Raw genomic sequence first — 9,574 nt, 5'->3', positions numbered from 1 at the left:
TTTTTTTTTTTTTTTTTTTTTTTTTTTTGTCCGCCAAAAAAGATCTGTGATGTTCAGAAACTTCAGTTGGAGATGAGGAGGTAGTTAGGGGGTATGACAACAAACTGCCCATGAACCCTTTCCCAAATTTTTCCCAGTTGACCTTTTTTTTTTTTTTTTTTGCATTTAATAAAAAACATTTAGTTAATAAAACAATATATTAGGTTATATTTAAAAAGGAAGAAAGGAAGAAGAAACAATGTAAATTAAACATATTAAACATTTACAGGTGAGGAAGCTGATGTCCAGCAGGGGACAGACTTAAAGTAACATAATGGCCCATCCTGGGTAAGAATTCAAATCCAATAACTGCCATTCAGAGTTCTTCCCATAATCCCAACTTCATGGCAGGATCCAGTTGCCTCCCTATCATCAGGGTATAAATTGTGAAGCTGCTCAGTAGCAGGGCTAAACCTTCTTAGGTTATTCCCCTTCTCCAGTGTCACTCTGTGCTCAGCCTAGAATGGCCATGTGATTGAAACAGACCCAACAAGTTAACATGTTACTAACCTGTAAATGCCTGCTGTACATTTGTTTGTTTTTGAAATAAACCAAACGACATTATACACACCATATTCAAATCATACAAACCAAGAACAGCTGAGGACAGTGGCATATGCCTATAATCCCAGCATCTTGGGAGGCTTAGACAGGAGGATCACAAGTTCAGAGCCAACTTCAGCAATTTAGTGAGGCCTTAAGCAACTTAGAAACTTATTTAAACTTATTTAGAAGCTTTTATTTAGATGCACCATTTACTCTTCCCACTAGACTATCAGCTCTGGGAAGGCAGTGATTGTGTCTATTTAGCACAATCCTGAATATTTAGCCTGTAATTGGTAAGTGATAAGCTAACAGTACTGCCTTAATAACTCAAGGTAACAGAATGAGAGGTGATTAAAGTATGATAGACAGAAAATGTTGAAGCATCCATTTAAACAAAATTAAAATATGTGAACTTTTTAGAATTTTAGCACATATTTGTTTAGGTTAAATGGAGGTCAGTTTTTGGTGATAAAAAATGCTACCCCTTTATCAAAGGCATCTGAAAGAATAATTAGAAATACATTGAGTACTGTGAAAGTAATTCAGTAAGTTGATAGATCTATATTTAAAAAACAAATATTAATTTCAAATGGGAACTTTGTCAAAAGAATAGAGATATCAAGTATCTTTAGGGGATTTCCCCTGAAAACTAGTTATTTTTCATTTCTTAATTATGTTAAAGTAATTTCACACTCTCTGTACATTTAAATTAATCATAATGAAATTAGGCTCTAAGTCTTATTGTTTCAACAAGAGAAGTGATACAAATTAGCTGTGAAGCAGGACTCATTTTTCTTGTGCTTCTGGTGTTGGTTTTGTTTTTACGTATACCTATTTCAATAGGAAGCAAGGATTAGTTGGGTGTTCAATAATGATTATGGAAGTTTGATGTTTCATTAAGGTGAAATTAGAGTGAACTCCATATTCTAGAGCAGCCCCCTGGGAAGTTGACAAGACTATATTTTACAACTTGACCAAACAGAGCAGAGTGGAGTTTAATTTTATCTAATAAATCACACAGCTATGAACCCATATTATGATTTCAAAAAGAATATATTATCTCCCTACTCAAAAAATAGGAAAACCTGCAATGGGATGATTTTCTTAAAAACACTACCTGGTGAGGAAGTGATTTTTACATAGTAACTCTTGTTAGTGCCAATGGTGTCTGAATTGCTGAGATAGTCTGAGTGCTGCTGTTTTCGAAAGGCTAAGAATTTCCCTCAAATGTCATGAAAGCATTTAAAATTTTCTCAATGTCAAGGTTTGAACATGGGAGCCTTGCTCTTGTCTGTCTTCACTCTTCCCCAGAAGTGTCTCCTCTAGTCTAAGATCCATGGAGGCTCACAAATCTCCAGATCCAGCTGGTTCCCTAAGCTCTGGACTCACATATCCAGAAAATCCAGATTTCAGTGGGAAGATCCTGCTTGTGGATACCTTCCCTAGATATCAAGAGAGCTTCCTTATTTACATTTAACATCCCCAGTTAATTTCTACCCAGGATCTTCCAACTGGAAGTTCCATCTGCCTGGAATGCTCCTTGTTTTCATTCCTTTCTGACCTCCCAAGATTACTCCTGTCATCTCCTTAGAGAGGTCTTCCAGAACACCTATTTTAAAGAGCACTCACCCTCACTGTGGTGCTTACTCCTCCCATCACTTCACTTTATTTAAATGACAATCTTCCTATGTGAAATAATAAAGGTATTTATTGCTGTTGCTTGAATTACCTCACTAGAATGGAAGCTCTTTAAAGCTTCAATTGGTTGGTGCATTCTAATTCATCAGTGCCCTCTCACTGCTATCTTGATAAGGCCTATTCTCTCATAGGGCAAGTACATTCAGTTCTGCTCTCAGCATGTACTTATAAAGCAGAGGTAATCAAGGCTCTGTCTTTTTCGCCTTGCCTCTGCTTCTCCTTAGTTCACAACATCCATCCACAGTTTCCCAAATGCCATAGTAAGTAGGGTTAATGATCTTTCAACTTCAGTTTTAGAAACTTAGTAAAATTTATTGCAAAGATATATTTAGACAAAAATACCCCAGGTAACAAGTACCTCATGGAGTTAAATGTTAAACATGTGTGCACTTTTGTCCCACCTTTTGCATCTATTTAAGAAAATAACAAAGTCATTCTTGGTACATGTTGACATTTGTAGAACAAATGCTATAGGGAAACATAATAAATATAGACTCCAATATGAACCCTTAAAATGGTTTTCCACTTTTAACAAGAGCAGTGTACTCATCTATTTTAAAAAAAGTGAATATATGTAAATAATAAGCCTTAAGAAAATATACTTTGCTTAATTATGCTGGTAATATCCATCAAAAGTCAAGGTGCTATATTTGTAGTGAAAGAAAAGTAATCTCAGACTATTAAAATAACTTTAAAAACAAATAATTTTGTGGAAATTGTATAGGTAGAAATAATTTATGTAATTAGAATGCCAAAATATATTCAATGTTACAATATATCTAGCCTTGAAAGACTTTTGTTGTAACTTGTGTAAAGAAGCCAATAAATAATCAGAATACCTAAAACAACTCCAGTGTCTACCAGTTCTTTATTAAGCATTTCCCTGAGGGCTCCCTCTTAATCAAGTTTGCAGACACAGCTGTCATAACTAAAATAAAGTGTTTTTATTTTCTCCTCAGAAGCTCCCAACAAAAAAAAAAAAAAAAAAAAAAAAATCTGACTGGGAACTAGCCCATTCTTGTTCAATCTTCCATTCTTTTCCAAATAATCTCCTTCATTGGATCTTCTCCTGTGTTTATAGGGTCCTTGCACACATGGTAATTAATAGACATAAGACAAATCCATCTTTTAAATGTATAAAATGTTGCTGGATTTATATAAATGTATTTCTGCGGTTTGTGGATTATGATGAACAGCAACCTGGGATCCTGAGAGTGGGGCTACCCTGGGAGACTGGAAGGTAATGTTGAAACAAAGCTGATGCTAGTCACAGATGCCTAAACCACACCTACACCAGAGAGTGCACCTGGCAGCTCCCTTGTTTCACTTTCATTTATCCTCAAGGCCTATGTCAGTGTTACAGTGAGGGAAAAGGAAATGGTTTGGCCACACAGTATTGTACCTAACACTGGTTGTTTTCTGCTCTGCACATTTTACCTATGTGTGTGTAAATCTTGCTCTTTTTTTTACTCCTTTGCAGCTGGAAGCTTTAAATGATTTCAAACGCAAGCCTCTTCTCTTTGTATTTCAATTTAGCTTACCCCAAAGACATGTGGCTAATACTTCTCAATTCCTACCACATTACATATGCTTATATGAAAACCCCCCTTGGCACCCTTCCCATGGTGTCATGATTGATTATGTCATCTAAAATAATCAGCCTTTGCTTCAGTTTTAACAATCCACTATACAAATAAGAAACTTACTCATTTAAAATGTACACAAAATAAACTGAATTATTTGGGGGAGAATGGCATGAATGTGCTATTACATTAAAATAAAAATACTGATTAGTCTAACTCAGATGATGAATGATTTTATCAAGTTGTGTATATGTGGTACCTCCATACACCTATTTAGCATGTTCAAGGGCCTATGTCTCAACTTTCTTGAATCACAATTTGGATCCAATGATGCTGGAGAGGTTTTACTCTTTTTCTAAAATTTATTGTTCGAAGTCTTCTACATACAAGGTTTAACAAGATAAATGGGAGTGATTTTACTCTATAAACAAAATACAGAATTTTAGTGTAAAGATCCTGCATTAATAACAGGGCTCTGAGTCATGGTTCTGAGAACAAACCTAAGGTGACTGACATCTCAGATAATATATTTGGATCTGAGCACACATGAATTGGCCTACTATTGCATAAATCAATGCTTTTGCAAATAAAGCACTTTCTATGTTACTTTCAATGTATATAGACTTTGGTGGTTTGGGGGGTTTTTTGTGTGTTTGTTTGTTTTTTTGCTTGACATGAACAGAAAGTATAGATACACACTATAATTTTAATTTTCTTCAGTACTCTTTTCCTACTGACACATTTTAAAAAGAAAGGTTAAATTATATGTACAAGTGTCCTTGTACTTATTTCTTTTGACCTTTGAATAGCCTGGACTTTTTTACATAGACACTGACACTCAGAATACTTTTCTCTTGATAATTTCTGTTTAATCCATCAATTATCAAACATTTCTACTTACTGCATACTGGAGCTGTCAGCTTATCATATCCTTTCTATAATATCATTTTTGTTCTTTTCACTGTCTTATTTATACATTTACTTGAATATAATAATATAACTTGAACTTATAAGTTCCAGGAAAATGGAAAAAATTAGAGTCCTGACTTTACAGATATTTATCTCATAAGGTGAATATAATTGAAGCAAAGATGGAACCCACTGAACATGTCCAAAGAAGCAAATCTTCAGTTTCCACCAGATGATCATTGTACTCATGTTCTATTGTGAAATAAAGGAATAATTCTTAAATATATAAAATGCTAGAAGTATATTACTGAATATTGTAATTCATTGATAATATATTTTATTTATTAAGGAATAAAATCCCCCATATAATATATGTTTATTATTTAACTTTCCATTGTTTTAGTTTTATAGATTTTTTTAGAAGCGTACAATATTTTAAGGTAGAACTTTTGTCCATGTGGGTGGGGGCGGGTGCTAGGGATTGAAGCTAGGGTTTTGTGCATTTGAGACACGAACTCTACAAACTGAGCTATATTCCCAGAAATTGAAATGACAGAAATAAAGAACTATAAATAGGTGAGCAGAAAAACAGACATGGGAAAGAGGGAAAAGAAATGAATGAGTAGAAAAATAAAAATGAATGAAAAGGGAGGAAAATGAAGTTAAAAGAAAGTAATAAAAGAGAAGCATCAAGGGGATATAGAAAGGAGGAGAATGAACAAGAAGGATCAAGTAGGGGCTAGATACAAAGAATAAGCAAGGTCAAGAAATATGAAAAGAAAGGAAGGGCTGAGAATGAGGGAAAAAATTCACAGGGGGACACTGTCAATTGTTACTATAAAAACAACTTGGCTATTCTGCACCTTTTTGTAGCAAATAATTCAGAAGTTATGTTATTTGAGGAAAATACAATTATTTTAAAACATCAGGAAACAGCTGCTGAATGAGTCAGATGAGACCAAGTATTTGGGGCAATGTGCTGTTAAGAATTAAAGTCATCATCGTTTGCACATGTATATATATGACAGCCCAGACAAACACCCCATGTTGAATGATTCTATCACAGCCACTGGGATGGAAGATGTCATTCTTTAGTGTTTTGAAAATTGCCTTTTCTGCCCCCAGTGGATAATGTTTATACATTCAGAGAAACAGCCTGATGTTAAATAGAGAACTAAAACCCTTTGAAATGAAAATATGACAATAGAAGTGAAAATAATGAGCTTCCCAGTGATACTATGGGGAGACCTTAGTTAACATTATGTTATGGTACCCTCAATAAGAAGTGATCACAGAGAATTTCAGAGCAGAGTGGGACAATGTAGCTATTGCATACTCCAAACTTTTCACAATAAGAGTGGAAAACCTGAGAGGCTGACAGAAGTATTTTGTCCAAAATCATGACTAACCCAGATCTGCTAATATCCAATTTCATAAATAATTAATAAGCATACAAAATATAGGATAGGACCTTCAGAAAATATGAAGGAAATAATAAATCTGAGAACCTGCTGTATTTATTTCTGTGTGTATTTATAATTATTTTTAGGTCTATAAATTGGGATCTTCCTGAGGTCCAGGAAAAGAATCTTGTTAGCTTCCTAACCATAGTGGGAAACACATTGCTTGGCATCTCATGGTGAATTACTCTGTTTAATGAGTAACTCTGTTTAATGAATTCAACTGTTTAATGCATAAAAGAACACAAGTTATAGCTATTAGACATTGTTATTACAACACTTCTATACAAACTCTTCAAAACAGGTTCCTGCCAGTAGGACAGAGAATACACTTTACCCTATACCAGTATGCATGAGAGGCAGATCATTACTAGTTTATCTTCCCCAGAGATGGGGAGTCCATAGAAAACTGGACACACAGTTCAAAATATAAATTGCGCAAGCCCGTAGGGCATGTCTGATCCCACATATGAGGACAGTGCAAAAATAAAACAAAATACAAATTGGGTAGTAATTAGATGTTCCCAGAGGAAAAGTTTCCTCCTATCATCCACAATCACGTAATTCAAGAACTTCCCTACACAGACTGCCCCACAAATATCCCTTATATCATCTCTCTAACCCAAACCATCATCCACAGCATCAAACCAATAAAAAACATCTTTGACTTCCCCAATCCCACAGCTCCACTTCCAGTGTATGTTAGTCCTCTGACTCCTTAAGGCACCCTTCTCCCTGATCTCAAGCAAACAGACCCCACTCTATTCCATCTCCACACATATTCTTTCTGCTGGAGTCTCCCATTTCCCCTAGTTCCTGTCTCAGCAGATTACAGCACTCAGCCTAACAAAGACTAGCAGGGCCCACCTTCCTGGGAATCTTTTTCTACCCTGTGTTCTGGGATCTTTCAATACAGTGCTCATGCCTGCCAGCCCACCTCAAAAGGAAGTAAGTTCCCTCTGAGGGCTCCAACACATTTTCTCAGAGAAATGTTAGTGGTTTTGATTTTGATGGAATTTAGGTGCTATTTGAACAAAATTTTATCCAGGGTATCCTTAAAGATAGGCTCTACTTAGAACTGATTCCATGAGGAGGGATATATTCTGATTTTCAAATGATAGGTTCACCAACAAAGTTCTAAAACACATCCCACTTTCAGATTATAAATCAAGTGAACACATAAACATTTAGAATTAACAATAGCATTGTGTTTAACAGACCTGAATTGTGAAACATGCCTGGGACACTCACATTTTGCAAAGGGATAATCATGTAAACTTACCTAACTAGCTAGACAAGGAAAACTTGTAATTTTACAAATAATGTTAAATTAAGTGGGACCTTTTTAAAAGATATCCTCCAAACAGATGTAAGTTTTAGAAGAGATCTGCCTCACTGGGATCACAGTTTCACCACAAAATTCTGCAGAGGCAAATGTACAAGGATGTTACACCTTGGAAACTCAGTATGGTTTAATGTAATTGAATGGGAGGCTACTAGTTCAGTTCCTACAGGTTAAGATTGGTCAAGAAAACACTCAATGAAAGAACCTTCACTGTAAATTGTGAGGGGATGTGGCAGCAGGAAGGCATATAATAGAAATAATAAAATTAATTAATCCACCCCAAAGTTAGTTATAAAGTAATAAACTCCAGAGCATAATCACAAAAGACATCACTGAGTCAGCACCAGAGGTGTGGTTTGTCTCCATCTACGCAATCCCTTTCAGCAATTGTTCAATTGGTGATGCTTCCCACAATAAATTCTGAGCATCTGCGGTCTAGGGCCTGCCAGCTTTTAAAGAGGTTCCACCCATTCCCTCAGGCAGGCTCTGCAGGGTGCAGCCAACACCCTTAATGGATGTATACACCACGTGTGCCCTAACCCCAAAAGCTAGGGAGTGGAAATGGTTGGCAATCTCCAAGTGTTGGGACTTCTACCATTCTGGGAACTACAGGAAGGCAAGAAAAGACCTCCCTACCCTTCTGTTTCATCCTGTTTCATGTCATTCTCCTTAGTCATTTTGAAAAACCAAAATATCAGGCCCTCTCTTCTAAGTTTCTTTCATCACCTGTCCCCTTTCCCACTGCTTGTCAGCACTGATTCAGCATCAGTCATAGATTTCCTTGGGGCCCTTGTGCTTGTTGGGATGAGAAAGGGAAAGAAGGGAGGTGCCTGCCAGTAAGGAGGCAAGATATTTAGCAAGGAGAATTTGGAAATGAGTTGTTGGGCATTGTAATCTAACTCTGACTGGTTTCCAGGAGCATGTCTTTTAGTTCATGTTCTGGTCACTTGAGTTTTCATCCCCATTTCTGGGTCACAGACCTGAAAACCTACAACCTTATCATACCAAGAATAGTCAACATGCTGTCCAGTGCTCCACAACTCCCAGTATCACTCCTATAAAGCACTATTGTCTCTTCACATGCCCATGATTCCAAGCAATAAACACAGGCACATTCTCTGCCTGCTTGTACACCACACACCATATACAGGCAACAACACACAGAAGAGGCTAAAGGCTCCATGAACCTCTCCAGGAGTAACCATGTGTAGTCACACTCTCCCCTTAAAGTCACCACAACCTACAGCAGTGGTTCTTAAACATGGTGTGGTTTGTCTCCATGTGCACAATCTGCTCAATTCCTTTCAGCAATTTTTCATTGATGAACTGATAGCTCTCCAGAATCACCAGGAGAGCTAGTCGAGACTCCAGACCCTTACTTAACCAACTCCAGTTGGAAAAGCATAGATCTCTACCAAGCTGTGGGTAGGAATGAGAACTTAATGCAAATAAGAAATTTTGTGTAGAAAAACTTTGTTTTCCTTCTCAAGTTCTGCTCTGCACTGGAGATCTAAAGAACACCTACAAGCTCTGCAGCTCAAGCGTCCCACTTTTTCCTGTACCCCTCAACTTTCCCACTTCCACCCTCTATTTTCTTGCACAGGCTCTTCCCGCACCCTCTCTTCCCACTTCCTCTCCCTGGTCCTTCTTGCAGAAGAAAAAAAGAGGAAACCAAGCCTGCGTCCACGGTGGGCGGCGCCTGTCCCCAGAGACCCAAACCTTACCGCGCCCGAGACAACTTTCCAAACTTTCCAACTCACTCCCACCCGCACGGTAATGAAAGCAAAGTAGAAAAGACACGCTGCACCCTAATGAATTTCCAATCCCGCGCGCGCTCCCCAGGGAGAGGCCTCTTTCTCTTCCCTTTGGATCGGTGGGCAGACCCGGGTCCCAGGGTCACCCCCAGCCTCCCGCCCCCGAGGCCCGCGGGGGAGCCCGAGCCCCACTTACCGCCAGGAGCGCCCCGAGCGCGCGCAGCAGCGCCTGCCGCACCG

General features: G+C 37.7%; 1 protein-coding gene across 1 annotated transcript in view; it reads right to left on the bottom strand.

Annotated features, from left to right (window-relative positions):
* Fam83b (family with sequence similarity 83 member B) overlaps positions 1-9,574 on the bottom strand; it is a 78,231-nt gene extending 68,657 nt beyond the window's left edge. Inside the window, exon 1 of the mRNA XM_015487870.2 lies at positions 9,531-9,574. The gene's annotated coding sequence lies outside the window, so the exon portion shown is untranslated. The remainder of the gene's footprint in view (positions 1-9,530) is intronic.

This window comes from Marmota marmota, unplaced genomic scaffold (assembly GCF_001458135.2).
Source record: "Marmota marmota marmota unplaced genomic scaffold, marMar, whole genome shotgun sequence".
Classification (NCBI taxonomy): domain Eukaryota; kingdom Metazoa; phylum Chordata; class Mammalia; order Rodentia; family Sciuridae; genus Marmota; species Marmota marmota.
Note: the sequence above shows the minus strand (reverse complement) of the source record. Positions and strands in the feature narration are given on the sequence as shown.